The sequence below is a fragment of the Euprymna scolopes genome, chromosome 22 (assembly GCF_053919585.1).
Source record: "Euprymna scolopes isolate OS-2025 chromosome 22, ASM5391958v1, whole genome shotgun sequence".
In the NCBI taxonomy this organism is placed as follows: Eukaryota; Metazoa; Mollusca; class Cephalopoda; order Sepiida; family Sepiolidae; genus Euprymna; species Euprymna scolopes.
Genome location: NC_136503.1, coordinates 99,580,754 through 99,597,220, shown reverse-complemented (window position 1 = coordinate 99,597,220; position 16,467 = coordinate 99,580,754). Strand labels below are relative to the sequence as shown.

At 35.3% G+C, this 16,467-nt stretch overlaps 2 pseudogenes across 2 annotated transcripts in view; one reads left to right on the top strand and one right to left on the bottom strand.

Annotated features, from left to right (window-relative positions):
* The window catches only part of LOC145243571 (sialin pseudogene), an 85,901-nt pseudogene that overhangs the window by 25,406 nt on the left and 44,028 nt on the right, over positions 1–16,467 (top strand). Inside the window, exon 1 of one of the 2 annotated variants that reach the window (XR_013862908.1) lies at positions 12,144–12,656. The exons of the other annotated variant lie outside the window; for it this stretch is intronic. The product of XR_013862908.1 is annotated as a sialin pseudogene, transcript variant X1 (transcript). Of the gene's footprint in view, positions 1–12,143; positions 12,657–16,467 lie in introns of those variants that run through there. 2 annotated transcript variants of the gene reach the window in all.
* On the bottom strand, positions 2,449–3,408 carry LOC145243742 (histone-lysine N-methyltransferase SETMAR pseudogene; annotated as a pseudogene).

Below are 16,467 nucleotides of genomic sequence, written 5' to 3'. Positions count from 1 at the left end.
AAATTCTACCCATTTTATACCATTAACAAATACTAAACTACCACCTTATATTCATTAACCCTTATTCTCGAGTGGCCTTCTGGCCTTGATAAGTGATGACTTTTAAGTAAATTTTTTAAAAATGAATTTGTCGTTTTGTTTACGACTAGCTATGAAAGTGGAGACACCAAACTTTGATATACACTCTAGCGGCGCTTGTGCGAGAGTTTTTATGGTCAATCGGGCAGACATGGCGTTTATGAAAATTAACGCTTTTAGATAATTGGGCTCTAAATCAAATATTTGTTATAGCAAAAATTTACAGAATAACAAAATGTCATTACTAACGCATTTTTCCAGCTATTAACCTGTTTTTTTTTCATTATCTTGCAGATAAACAAGCACTAGTTGGGATAGGCTAGGTTATTTAGGGTGACCACCCCCAGTCATAAAAATGCCACCCATGTTGTCGTTAATAAAATTCATGCCCTTGAATTTTCTTTTCTTATTATCTCGATCTCTGTCTCTACTCTTATATAAAAGTCACGTTGTGCGTGTGTGTGTGTGTGTGTGTGCGCGCGCGTGTGTGTGTGTGCGCGCGTGTGTGTGTGCGCGCACGCGCGTGTGTGTGTGCGCGTGTGTGTGTGTGTGTGTGTGTGAATTCCTTCCTCATAGGTTACGAAACGGCTTAGCCGATCTTTTGCAATTTTTACACAAAGTTAATTTATATGTCTGGTAGTGTTCTTACATATATTTCGTACAGAAATCCACCCGAAAAGTGGCCCTGTCGGTGGAGCATTAGAATACGCCGACTGCCCCCCTCCCTGCAGAGGGTAAAAGTTCCTCAATGGGGGTCCTGGATATGACCTTAAACTATATCCAGTGGTGAGGGCCCCAGCTTGTGGGCTTTGGGGAGTGTGGAGCCACCCTTTAATTACCATTGCTTCCAGGTCCACTCTGACCCGGAGTGGCAGTACCTGTTAGGGTCCCAACTATGGGTTAAATAGAAACCGACGTGAAAACAACTAATATATTCTATTAAAAATCTTTTCTTCAAAATCTTTGAATTCGGCATTAAATAACCCGAAAGGGTTGATATGCCGTAAAACAAAAACAACCAACCAATCACCCGAAAAGTGTCGAAAATCGAAAAAATTCTATCTTGAAAATAGATTTAATTTTTACGCGAGAATATTTTACGTTACATCAGCCAAGGGAGATAATAAAATTTCAGCAAATCATTTTGTTGTGGTGTTTTATGGCAAGTGCTCGTCTGAGCTCCAATCTCTGGTCCCCCCTCGCCAATCTTTCACGATAAACACCCGTCTAGCTGAAACCACTGTCAATAATTTCCCCCACTCTTTATTTGTGCTTAAATCAAAACGTAGATTCCATGAACAAAGCTTCTTTCGTAGAAGTGCACGCCTGTGGAACTCTGTTCCGTTTGCCTGTTTCCCACCTGACTACAACTTGGATGTCTTCAAATCTAACATAAACAAATTCCTGGTGATCCGCCTCCTTGAGTAAAGCAGCTTATCAAATCTCCAATACTAACGTTTACTACGATACTATCCCATTGATTCATGTACACGCAATAGCCCTTATCCCCGAGTGGCTTCCGACCCTTGATAAGTGGTGACTAGCATGTAAAAAAAAACAGAGAATCATGAGAAGTTGAGTGACGAGATATATATTAAAGGAAGCAGGAATCAGGGAGTGAATTCCAAAGTCTTGCAGTCCGAGGGAAGGAGCTAGAAGAGTAAAAGACTTTCCATCATATAGGGACCTCAACAATGAAAGGGTGCGATTTTGCTGCTTCAGAGAGGAGTCAGTCAATTATAAATTGAGTTCATAATAATGGTTTTTTATTAAGGGGAAGTAACCCGGGTATGATCAGCTAAAAGGTTTCTATTAAGGTTAAATTAACGATCAAACGGCAGGTATTATTACTCGCAGGGTGAGCAAAATATTTTAAAAGAAATAAAATATATTTTTTCAAACAGCTTAATTGATTTTGATGAAGCTTTCTACATTGTGCTAATCGTTACGAAATGGAAGACTTAAGTGGACTATGGCCCAACTGTGTAAATATCAAATGGGCCTGCAGTAAAAAAAATAATAATAAATACAGGTTGAACTGGGTAAATATCAGATGCAACAATAACAGAAAATAGAAGAAAGATTTACCAACAAAAAAACAAAGATAAAAGCAACAACAACAACTAATACAACGACAAAAACTGCCACAAAAGAAAACAAATTATTTACTACAAACTTTAAGAAGTAAAAACCAATTCACGGAAAATAACATAGCATTCACACAAAGCTCAGTCTGGGACGCTATTGAGAATGTCATTTACGACGCAGACGAAGACAAGACTTTCGTCTCTTATTGGATCGTTTAAAAAATAATACCGTTTTTTGATGTTCAACTTCAAAAGATCATAACTTCTTTTATAATAATCTTTATTAATCGAAATCAGTACCATCGAAACATTTTTGCCAACGAGAAACAAGTTTGTTTATCCCATGAGCATAGAAATCCGGAGTTCTAGAAGCGATGAAGTCATTGACGGTCGATTCGGATTCATCTTAGCTTTTGGAGAATTTTTCACACAGGAAGTTGTCGAGATGCTTGAAAAAGTGATAATCGGCGGGCGAAATGCCCGGTGAATATGGCGGATGAGGAAGAAAGAATCTTGTCGCCTAATTCGTTCAGTTTTTGCAGGGTCAGTTCAGAAACATGCGGGCGAGTGTTACCATGGGGGATAATTGGTCCCTTCAATCTCAGGCACATATGTTGGAGCTTCTGGTGCAAATTCACCAAATTTAAGAAGCTGTGATTGATGAGACTACTAAATAGTTACCATAACCTTTTTTGGGGGACGCAATTTCGTTTCCGGGAAGTGTTGTAGAGCTTCTCCTGCATCCAACCACTGTGCCGAACGTCACCGGTTGTCGTAGAGGATCCATTTCTCATTACACGTCACAATCCACTCGAGAAATGGGTCGTTTTTGTTGCGCAGCGTACAAAGACACTTCAAAACGACGATATTTTTTTTTATTATCGTTCAATTCACGCAGCACCTTTTTATCCAACATTTTTTACTTCCCTATTTGCTTTAAATTGCGAACGACTGTTGACTGGTCGGCCTCGAGTTTAACAGCAACTTCTCGTGTGGTTTTGCGAGGATTGGCTTCAATAAAGGCTTTGAAATGTTCGTTATCAAGCGCAGTCGGCCGACCGCGACCGTTTTCATCTTCAAGGCTATCGTCACTATTGTGAAATTTCTTGAACCACCATTGTGCTACAGGTTTGTTAGTGGTTTCTGGGCCAAACCCATCATTGATATCACGAGCTATCTCGGCATCTTTTCGATCTAGTTTGAACTGGAACAAGAAAATCCTGAGGATTTGAATTTTGTCCAAACAGATTGGATTTCATTTGTGGATACTTGTCAAGAAGTGAAAACTCTCACGATAGAGAAGGAAATTTTCAAGTACGAATTTAAAAAAAATGTTTGGGAAAATGAACAAAAATGTTAGCCAGATTCGAACTCAAAGTTCGTTTTCCAGGCACTAAATAAAACAAAGTAATTTTCTTTTTTTTACAGAGTTATTCCCCTTCTTTTTTTACTTATCAAGGCCCGAAGGTCACTCGAGGATAAAGGTTAATGAATGTACGGTAAAGGTGTAGTAATCACTTATGGTGATCATTTATGAGGACGGCTTAATATACAGCGAGTTAGTTGTCCTAATATACAGCGAGTTAGTCCTAATACGTCCTAATTACGTCCTAATATACAGCGAGTTAGTTGTCAAACTAAAAACATTACAAAAACAAAAGTGTTGGTTAGTTGTTTTTGTTTTACGGCATATCAACTCTTTTCAGGTTATTTAATGCCGAATCCAAAGATTTTGAAGGAAAACATTTTAATAGAATATATTTGTTGTTTTCACGTCGGTTTCTATTTAACCCATAGTTGGGACCCTAACAGGTACTACAACTCTGGGTCAGAGTTGACCTGGGAGCAATGGCAATTAAAGGGCGGCTCCACACTCCCTAAAGCCCACAAGCTGGGGCCTCACCACTGGATATAGTTTAAGGTCATATCCGGGACCAACGTAACAAAAGAATAATGAAAGATTTTCATATGGGTCACCCAGGAATAAACAGAATGAAGAGACTCATACTTAGTTTTTCATATACTGATGATGGATGAAGATATTAGAAACGAGGTTGACTCATGCAATGGTTGTGTTTTACTACAAACGCAACCCCAATCACTTTTAAGCCATGACCCAAAAAACAGACCAACTGTGGTCTAGAATTCATATAGATTTTTCAGGGCTACTGAAGGATTGGTATTACTTAATTCTGGTGGAAAACTACATAAAATGACCAGAAGTGCTCAGATGTAAGAGACCCACCATAAGAGCACTTATTAATTTTCTCCATTAATTATTTTCCGGGTTTGGAGTTGTCGACTAATTAGTACATAACAATGGGGCTCGATTTTCATCCACAGGCTACAAAAGGGTTTTGCAAGACTTTCAAAATTGATCAGGTCACGACTTCCAAGTACAACCCTCGATCAGACAGGCGGAACGTTTCGTCAACATTTTGAAACTAGCACTCAAAAACGCACGCGGTACATCTACAGAAACGGCACTGCAACAGTTTCTACATGTCTGTAACATAACACACCATTAGCAGTATCTCCAGTGGGGATTATGTTCAAGCGAAAAGTAAGATCCGCATTCAAAATCTCATTGCCAAAGCAAACAAAAACCCCGACAAACCCGACTAGCAGCAAAATCCCAGCCCACTAGAGATCCCTACATGTACGAGAGCTTTCTACAGTAGTTTCTTCCCCAGAACTGCTAGATTTTGGAACTCTCTTCCGGGTCCCGGCTTCCCCAACTGTACTGACATGCAGAAGTTCAAGTGTAATGTGAACAGACATCTTGCTGCCCAACTCTGTACATAGTACTCCTGCAGCTTATTCCCTGATAGTAGCCCCCTACATCAACGTGGCAATGTTCCTTGTTTGGGTTGAAAATGTAAAAAAAAAGAAGGATCTATAAATCAGGAGAAAAAGTTGTTTACAAAATTTACAAAAACGATGTGTTTCTGGAACTGAGCGCAATAAAGGAAAGAATAGGGAACATGGCTTACACCATTCAAGATCTTAAGTTCACGCATAAAAGACACCTTAATCAAATAAAGCATTTGCTCGATGATCTCAACTGTGAACCTTGCGCAGAAGTTACTGAGACGATACATAACACTTTCTACCCCAAGTAGCTCCAGAACGTTGTCGATTGGGAATGAAAAAGAAGGTTCACGGAGTTTTTAACCATCGATTCAAAATAGAGAAGATACTATTATTCCTTGCAGAGTAAATTATTGGAAGGGAGTATTGTGGTGACTTACCCAATCACTTAGAATGGACTCTTCTAATTATCATAAAAAACTTGAGAGGAATAGTAGCGACCTAACCTTTATTTGCATTTACTTTCTTGTACAATATATTCTTTCTACGTAACCTTGTATTGGAGTTTTTTTGTACTCACGTTCACCCCTAACTAAACATATCGCCACTTAGTTGGTTGATTTTGTTTTACGGCATATCAACCCTTTTCCGGTTATTTAATGTCAAATCCAGTGATTTTGATGAACAATTTTTTAATAGAGTATATTTAGATTTTTTAAAAGTCGGTTTCTGTTTAACCCATAGTTGGGACCCTAACAGGTACTACCAGTCCGGGTCAGAGTGGATCTGGGAGCAATGGTAATTAAAGGATGGCTCCACACTCCCCAAAGCCCGCAAGCTGGAGCCTCACCATCGGATATAGTTTAAGGTCATATTCATGACCATCGCCACTTGGACTTAAAGGGCTATTATTTGAAGCCATGCATAGAAAAGATATTGTTTTACATTACATTTAAACTTCTGCATATCAGGAAATCAGGTAGCAGGAAGGGAATTCCAAAGTCTAACTAATCTAGAGCTAGGTAGTAAGTCATAAAAATACATATGACAATTAAGCTACACAGAATATTCCGCGTTTCATCCATGCTAGGATTCGTCAGGCTTATGCGAAGAGTTGTGGTTGTCTCGCGTTTTTATATACACGCATTCTATTGAGTTTTTAGTTAGCCAATCAGATTCATAGTTTCCACCACTCCCTTCCTAAACAGGCACTTACAGCACAAAGGCCCAGTTGATCTTGGATTCACCACTTTCTTTGTGTGCTTTTTTAGCGGGAAGCGTAGATATGTAGTGATTTGACCTATTTTAAACCTAGGTGTAGTTAAACGTGTTTTTTTTTAAGTTTTTTGTTTAAGTTTTTTTTTTAAATTATATATATATATATATATATATATATATATATATATATATATATATATATATATTAGCAGGGAGAGAAGTCTGATGTTCGGGATTAAATGAGCATCAATGAATGTTCCATATCATAAAATTATTGTGATTAGAATCGATGAAATCAACCATTTTTCAATCAAATTAATTGATTGCCTGCTTTACTTGGGCTCCCACTTCAGGAGAAAACGTCCCACAATGACTTAGTCCACAATACATTATAGTTTACATTGCACAGTATAGAACCAACTGTTGATTTTATAAAAACATTGTTATATAATGGCTTGAATTAAAGTTTAAAATGCAAAAGTCATGTATTTACTTAGAATATTTAAAAAAAAAACATCGGATTTAGGTAAAAATGCACTTCCGTATAAATAATTGAATTTATTCAAAAAGTATCGCGAACAAAAACAAACGACATATATATATATATATATATATATATATATATATATATATATATATATATATATATACATATATATATACTAAGTAATGTGATTTATAATTAAAAATTTAAAAATTTTAAAAAAATTTTAAATTTAAAAATCAAATTTTAATTAAATTAAAAATCAGTTTCATAAGAAGGAACAACAACAAAATCAATTATCTGTACGATCGTTTCGGAAATCCGTGCTTTTTATTGTGGTATACATGAAGTTATGTAGAACAATTATATATAGTTTTTTGGTAAGCAAGGTCTCCTCATCAGCAAATTTAGGAGGGTTTTTATTGAATTTAAAAGACACCATAAATAAGCCTAGCATTAAAAGTAAGGAAGATGAATCTGAAAAAATTGAAATAAAAGGTTTGGATTTAAAATTTATAAGAAAATTAATATTAATTGCCCCTCGAAATCAGATATAGGACTGGTTAGTAAAAACATATTAGATAGAATTATCCCCAAAATTAAATCCATAATAAAATACCCACTATGGCAATCTTCCAACCAAGTAATCGACTGGTTTTCTAATATTCAAAATAAAAATAATATTAAATTTCTTTCTTTTGACATTGAATCATATTACCAATCTATATCACCTATCCTACTTAATAAATCTCTATTAATGGCACGAAAATTAACTAATATAACTCAAGACGAAATTAAACTAATACTTATAGCTAGACAGTCTTTAATAACATTTGATAATAAATATTGGACCAGGAAAAATACCCCTAACCACTTCAACATTTTAATGGGATCGACGGACTCGACTCAGGTCACTGATCTAGTTGGCCTTTTCCTTTTAAATGAAATACATTGTATACTCCATAAACAATTCAAACTTGAAGGAGGGCTATATAGAGATGATGCACTTTTCATAACTAATTCTACTAATAAAAATTATGAAAAAGCAATTAAAGCTCTACATAAATTATTTAAAAATTATGGACTTAGTATAAAAATCGACCCTAATAAAAAAATTGTTAATTTCTTAGACATAACCTTAAATCTTGAAAATTCTACCTTTGAACCATATCATAAACCTAACCAATCACTTCTATATGTCCACAATCAATCAAACCACCCTAAATCAATATTAAAATCAATAGTTCCCAATATCGCTTTAAGAATTTCTAGACTGTCTTCTACTAAATCAATATTTACCAAAAATGAAAAATACTATAATGAAGCCCTTAAAAACTCTGGATATAATTCACAAATTAAATTCATAAATGAAAATGATAGAAACATAAACTGCATTAAAAATAAACCTATTAAGAGCGTAATAACATATAATATGGCAATGTCTTCCCGTATACGAGTTAAGAAAAATAACCAGGAGACAAAAAAAGATAAAACCAAACTACAAATATTAGATAATAATACAAATAAACAGCAAACTAAAACCCGTAAACGTAAGAATAGACACAAGGAGATCCTATGGTTCAACCCCCCATATTCCAAAAACCTAGAAACAAACATAGCCAGAGAATTTTTTAAAATATTAGATAAGAACTTCAAAGCCCCCCATAGATATAATAAGATTTTCAATAAGAACACAATTAAAGTCTCTTACTCTACTATGCCTAACCTTCATCAGAAAATAATTAGCTCTAATAATAAGAAAATTAATAAACTACAAAATACAACTATACAAAATACATCGGACTGTAACTGTAGAAGAAAAAATAAATGTCCCCTACAAGGCTCATGTAAAATTAAAAATGTTATCTATAACTGCACAGTATCAAAAACTCCAAATCTACAAGAACCTATTAACAGCCATAACTCAACTACCAGATTAAATAATAACACCAACTTAAATCAATCTACCGATCAATTACTAATCAACCCACCACATAATAATCCAACAATAGACCTAACGGAAAATAATCACAACAATCAAGAGGTAATATATATTGGTTCCACATCTGGCCTAATAAAACATAGAATTTCAACGCACAAACATTCTTTTAAAAATAACTCTCTATCAAACCAAACTACTCTATCCAACTATATTTGGCAACTAAAAAACAGCAATATTTCTTTCAACTTAAAATGGCAAATAATTGAGACTTGCAAATCCTATAAACCAGGAGATAAATTTTGTGCACTATGTACAAAAGAGACCCTAAAGATTTTAAAATATGAAGATATAAAAAGTACAACCAAACTATTAAATTCAAGACAGGAGCTTCTGACATGTAGTCATAAACGTTGGTTTAAATTTAATAAATATAAACCACCTTAAATCATTAAAAATTACTTATTAGTAAAAATAGATTACAATTATTATCATATATTTTTTTTAATAAATTAAGTTAAACCAATTACCTCCCTTAGACCCGTAAAACAAATAATAAATAAAGTCAAGAACACATGACAATTATCTCCCCTTAAAAACTTGTAATAGAAATATTCTCTATATATATATAAACTGTAGCGTCTTTAAATCAAAAATACGCTAACGGAAACAATTTATTGCACGAGCGTCGCCCTTTTAAAATTCATCATTCAATAAAAAAAAAGCTATAGCAAACATCTAAATGTCTACTTTAAACACAGTTCCTGATTTCAAAAAAAGAAAAATTAAAAGGTAACTATCTCTATATATTTTTAAATCAAATTTATTATGTAAATTCAAAAATATATATTTTTCTCTACTTATTTCTATCTTTAACCCATATTAATTTTCTTATAAATTTTAAATCCAAACCTTTTTATTTCAATTTTTTCAGATTCATCTGCCTTACTTTTAATGCTAGGTTTATTTATGGTGTCTTTTAAATTCAATAAAAACCCTCCTAAATTTGCTGATGAGGAGACCTTGCTTACCAAAAAACTATATATAATTGTTCTACATAACTTCATGTATACCACAATAAAAAGCACGGATTTCCGAAACGATCGTACAGATAATTGATTTTGTTGTTGTTCCTTCTTATGAAACTGATTTTTAATTTAATTAAAATTTGATTTTTAAATTTTAAAAATTTTTTAAATTTTTAAATTTTAAATTATAAATCACATTACTTAATATTGAATTAGCTCTAGGACATTTAACTATCGAGCTTATTATATATCTAAATTACAACGAGCACTTTCTATTTCCTGTATTTTAATTAAACTAGTAATTTCACTGTTACATTAAAATACACTCAGCTCTTTAGACTATTGTTCTAATCTCCTTTAAATTATATATATATATATATATATATATATATATATATATATATATATATATATATATATATATATATACTAGCATTTCAGCCCGGCGTTGCCCGGGTGTTTGGATGTGTCTGTTGGGCAAAAAAAAAAGTAGTAGTAGGAAGGCAGGCTCGAACCCGTACCGCGAAGGAGGAAAAGAACAAGGAGAAAACCTGACGTCTATGCCAAACTGGGGGTACACTTTTTTAAAATCAAGGCTAGACAATTGAAAGGAGAGGATGACTCCCCTCCCGTAGAAAATTTCCAAGTTGAAGGGGAAGATATTAATGTCTTTAGACAATTTTTCGATATTTGTCGTATGAAAGGTCGAACTTCAAAACGATACTGATCTTGGTAAAATCCGTCGCCTCTGTCGAAAGTTTTAGGCAGACATGCAAATTTCTGGCCGAAAACCGATCATATCGATTTTTCCAAATCTCAGTACCCTGTATATCAAATTTTGAGTCTGTAGACTAAAAATTGCCAGAGATATTGCGTAGGGAAATGTACACAGACAGACAGATACACAGACACACAGACACACAGACAGACACATTCACTTTTATATATATACTAGCATTGGTGCCTGGCTTTGCCCGGGCGTTTGGAGGTGTATGCTGAGCAAAAAAAAAAAAAGTAAAATTTTTAAAAATTTGACCACTAATATGACTTCTTAATATTTATTATTTTGGGCTCAAATCAAGTTATTAAGTTAGATCCATGTCCAAGGAACCTATATCTAAAATTTCAAGTGTTTAGACCCAAAATTTTCGGAGGAGTTTGGTAGAAATTGACTGAGTTATTGCGTAGGGAAATGTACACAGACAGACAGACACAAAGATAGACACACAGACACACAGACACGTTCACTTTTACAGATAGATAGATAGATAGATAGATAGATAGATAGATAGATAGATAGATAGATAGATAGATTTACTAGCAGTTCCGCCCGCCCTTGCTTGAGCCCTATGTACTGTTAATAACTTTATGAGCATATGTATATATTAAAATGTGTGAATATGTGCGGTAATGCCTTTCTATATAATAGGCTTCCTTAACTATCATAGAGAAAAGTTGTTAGAGACCGCAGAGGTCAATTATTTTTTAAATTTTGACCCCAATTTTGACCCCTTAACGTTTATTATTTTGAGCTCAAATTGAATTCAAATATTTGACCCATGTCCAAGCAACATACATCTAAAATTTCAAGTGTTTAGACCCAAAATTGGCGGAGGAGTTTGGTAGAGTATGCAAAGGTCAACTCTGTAAACTTTCATCCCTTGCTAGACAAATTTTCGCCTAAAACCTGATTAAAAAGCTTGCTGCATGTCTGAATACCCTTTATGTAAAATTTCAAATGTTAAGACACAAAATCGGCTTAATAGTTTGCCAGAGATCGCAAAGGTCAAATCTTTGGAACTTCAGCCCCTTGGCAGCCAACTTCTTGGCAAAAACTGATTAAGAAGCTTGCCCTATCCTCGAATAGCCTTTATGTAAGAATTTAAAATGTTTACACCAGAAACTCTCTGAGTAATTTGGTAGAGACCGCAGAGGTCAATTTTTTTAAAACTTTGACCCCTATTATCACCCCATAACATTTATTATTTTGGGCTCAAATCAATTATTAAGTTAGATCCATGTGCAAGGAATCTATATCTAAAATTTAAAGTGTTTAAACCCAAAATTGGCAGAGGAGTTTGGTAGAGTTCTCAAAGGTCAAATCCTTGAACTTTGACCTCTTAACAGCCAAAGTTATATATATATATATATATATATATATATATATATATATATATATATATATATATATATATATATATATATATATCAGTTTTAAGTTCTGTACGTTTATCCTCCCACCTGTCCACCTAAGAGTTGGGGGTGGTTAGGGGGATTATCCTAATGAACTTAGACTTAACAGCTGGTTAAAAAAAAAAAAGTTACCGCTTTTCCACGAATTCGGGTACAAGGTCAATTGTGAGTTTGATAAAAGTGTTTAAGGTGGAACGAACTGGATTCGAACCGAGGTTTTTCAATCCGTATCATTAACCATTTAGCCTTTGTGCCTCCCCATACCCTCAGGGAAAGAAAAACAGGGGGTGGGGGGGGAGCAAGCAACGAATGGCGCATGCGTAATAGACAGCAATTCAATAGGAAAGTAAAGAAAAAAAGATCAAACAAAACAAAATATTATGCGCAAACAAAAATAATGCTACGTGTCGGCTTACTTTTTTTTCACCACAACAAAAAGTCCCCCCTCCCTTTGTAAAAAAATAAAATAAAATAAAATAAAATCTTGATAAATTGATGTCAACGAAAGGATTTATTTATGTCAAGTCTTATTTAGCGACACGACAGTGGCTATATAATTCGGACCTAAAACGGGAGTCGTTCGTTTTTTTGTTACGCAATATGCTCTGCACATTCGACTGCAGAAACGCGCTCGGCAAAAGAGAGAGAGAGAGAGAGAGAGAGAGAGAGAGAGAGAGAGAGAGAGAGAGAGAGAGACACACACACAAACTGGCTGTCGGCCTTTTCTTCTCCTCCCCAGATTGGTTGCAAGATTCAGGCTGAGGAAGCACTCGCCACGCCGCCTACGCCGACTAATAACATCATCTGCAAAAGAAAAGGTGAATACAAGAACATCTTTGATTTCTTTCTCGTTTCTTTAATCCATATTTTTTGTTTGGGTTTTTTTTTTTGTTTCCATCTGTTTACTTTTTTTTATGATTTAGTTCGATTCGATTAATTTTGTTTTTCACTATAATACCCCCACCCCCAAGAGAAAAATCGATTTTTCGATACGGCCTGCTCTCCACTCACTACAAAACGACTCCTTGCGAATCGAGCGATATATTTAATCTCTCGCGCCATTTAGGTATTCCTCTCCCCCCCCTTCTGTCTGTCTGTCTGTCTGTCTGTCTCTCTCTCTCTCTCTCTCTCTCTCTCACACACACACACACACATACACACACACAAACTGTTTTGTTCAAAGAATTAATTTTACCTGTTTTAGACCGGTATTCATCTAATCTCTCTCTCTCTCTCTCTCTCTCTCTCTCTCTCTCTCTCTCTCTCTCTCTCTCTCTCATATATATATATATATATATATATATATATATATATATATATATAATTCAGAAAGAGAAGCGTGCTAGGAGGAGTAAGGCTACATAACAAGAGCCGACAAGAATTTTTTTTTACCTCTTTTTTCGAGGAACTGACGGCCTAGTTAAATTTAAAACAGTCTTTCACCGCGACGCGTTGAAATGACGCCTGAAGAATAGTTTTTTCTTTTGTTTTTTTTTTGTTTTTTTTTTTATAGAATAAGAGGATTCATCATACCCAAACCTTATTTTACGTCTGTTTTTTGTTTTATGTTATTTTACACGTCTCCATCTTGCGCTAATTGGTCCGGAAGTGTGTGTTAATTTATTTAAAAAAGTGATACTCTTAGTCTAAAAAAATATAACCACACCACGATTTATCAATCAATATTCGGTCGTTTTTCGTAGTTCTTTATTTATTTGTTTGAAAAATGAAAATGTAAAAATCAGTATTTTTTTTATAACAAAATAGACATTTTTTTTCTTTTTAATAAAACAAGATTATGCATTATTGAAATGCGTGTAAATTCTTAGAAAACTATTTTTCTTTCAAAATTTTAATTTTTGCGATAAAATCATTGTTTTATGTACCTATTTACTATGCCTCCCCACGGGACAGAGTTAGACACCAGGGTCGTTTTTTAACGTGGAGAAAAGGTACAAAAATAAAAAATTGTCTCAGTCGTGAAGGATTTCTCCTCCACCGAAAGAGAACAAGAAATAGAAGTGCAGCATCTGAAGAACAGATGCTACACTTTGATCTTTGTATTTATTTGCTTTCCCCACTGAGCAAATTAGGCACAAGACCGTTTTTTAATGTGGAGAGAGAGGGAGGGGGGAGGGAAAGGGGGATCCAGTTCCCGAGAGGTGGGAAATGGGAGCTGGATAGTAACTGTGGTCGTAAGGTGATCCCTACCTTGACCAAGTTCAGATATGTGGGGTTACCCCCACATATGGTCTTTGCTAGTCATAGCTGGTCTTTGCTTGCAGCATCTGCCGGAACAGATGGTGTTTATTTGCTCCCCCACCGAGCAAATTAGGCACAAGGCCGATTTTTAATGTGAGGAGTGAAAGGAGGGGGAAGGGAAAAGGGGACCAGCTCCCGAGAGGTGGGAAATGGGAGCTGGTTAAAGGTCAGGCATGTGGGGTTGCCCCCACATCTGGTCTTTGCTAGTCATAACTAGTCATAGCTAGTCATAGATTGCAGCATCTGCCGGAACAGATACTACACTTTGAGATATTAAATCTTTTATTCATGTTAAAAAAATACAGAAAAAAAATCAACGATAAACAAAAAACTTAGGCACATGGCCAACTCAAAAGGGGGGATTTTGGGGGTCGTTGGTCATCCTTGTCACTCCAGAACTAAACAAAGTCAAAAGTTTCTCCCAGCTAGTATCTTCTTTCACCATAATACCGCATTCACCCTTTCATATTGGGGGACGTCCTAGTAACTCCCAATTTTTAAAACATATACTACACTTTGATCTTGTCCCGAAGGCCAAGAATTGTTTTATGTAATAAAAAAAAACACGCGGTTATTTTCGAGTCGGTCCTGTCGTTGCATTTGTAAGCCCTTGCTATGCACTCTCCAAATGTCCCAACTTAATTTTTTTTTAAGTGAATTTGTCTGAGTAGTACACAAATAGTTCTGGAAAAAAAAGTTTAACTCATAAATCTTAAGTTTAGAAAAACTATATTTAAAGTTACAGTTTTGTATGAGTAATTTTTTTTTTCTATTGCGAACTATTAACTTAGTGTGTTTATGTATCATCAATTTTTGTGGAAAATTTATATAAAATACGGAAACGTCTATGATATGGAACGAGGTCACAAAAGGCGAAGGGATGTCGGGGGTCGTCCACTTGGTCTGTTTCCTAAACTAGTTGCATTTACCACAATACCGCATTCACTCTGTGGACCTAAGCTATTCAAAATATCCCTAGGTGATAGAAAAAAATATTTATAATAATTTACAAAAATTTTTGCACGTATTATAATATTTAATAAAGCGAAAAATGAAACCATAGCCAGTATAAAATTAAGTAAAAACAAATATAAAAACGTTATTCCTTAATACGAACAATAATTCTAACAAAACCAAAATTTAAAGATTTAAATGTTCGCTTTATTGTAATTTACGAGGTGCCTTGACCATTTTTTTTTTCGTATGGACACTTTTATTGATAGTACACACATGGATACCTAGTCCTCTCCGCAGTAATCTCCTCCGGCTGCAATACACTTGTTATACCGTTCCAACAACTTCTGGAAGGCCCCATGAAGTTTTCTTGTGTTGAGCATATTAATGATCCTCATCCACAGCCTCTTTCATCTCCTCAATTGTCTCATAACGACAGCCTCTTAAGTTTTCCTTGAGCTTAGGGAATAACAAAAAGTCCCATGGAACAAGGTCTGGACTTTGTGGCTTGGTTGGGGATGCTCTTTTCTCTACCCTGCAACCTCTTTCCCACAGAAGAGACGTAGCGAGCCTGTCGTTGTTCTATCGTTATTTCCATGGCAAGTGATCGTCTGAGCTCCATTCTCTGGTCCCTCCTCGCCAATCTTTTTTCAAAAAACACCCTAGCTGAAACCACCGTCAATAATTTTCCTCACCCCCTATCTGTGCTTAAATCAAAACGTAGATTCCATGAACAAAGCTTCTTTCTTAGAACTGCACGCCTGTGGAACTCTGTTCCGCTTGCCTGTTTCCCTCCCGACTTCAACCTGGATGTCTTCAAGTCCAACACAAACAAATTCCTGATGAACCGCCCCCTTCAGTAATGACACCGTACCAATTCTCCAATACTATTGCTACACTATCCCTTTGATTACTGTACACACAATAACCCTTATCCCCGAGTGGCCATTGGGCCTTGATAAGTGGTGAACTCCATAAAAAAAAATGCGGGATCTGAATGATCAGCTAGACCATCTCCCTGCTGTCATGACAACGTCTTTCTGATCTTCTTGGAGTACCCTTTGGACAAAATTCGCTCAAAACTTCAGTTCCACACAAATAATTGTGTGTACAATTTCCACGCTGATATCAAACTTGCACTTATTGTCTCTATAGACACATGACGGTCCTTGTCCATGAAATTCTTTATTTTGCCAATCAATTCTGGTGTTCTGACTTCCTTATTTCTTCCACACTTCTTATCATCTCTCTCAGACTCCCTGCCTTTCTTTGAATCTCTTATGCGACTCAAAAACTGATGCTCAATTCATTCAAGATAGTCCAAAAGCAGTCTGAAGCATTCCATCCGTCTTCGTGGCATTTTTTCCAAGTTTAAGACAGAATTTTATTGTATATCGTTCTTCTGAAGTATCC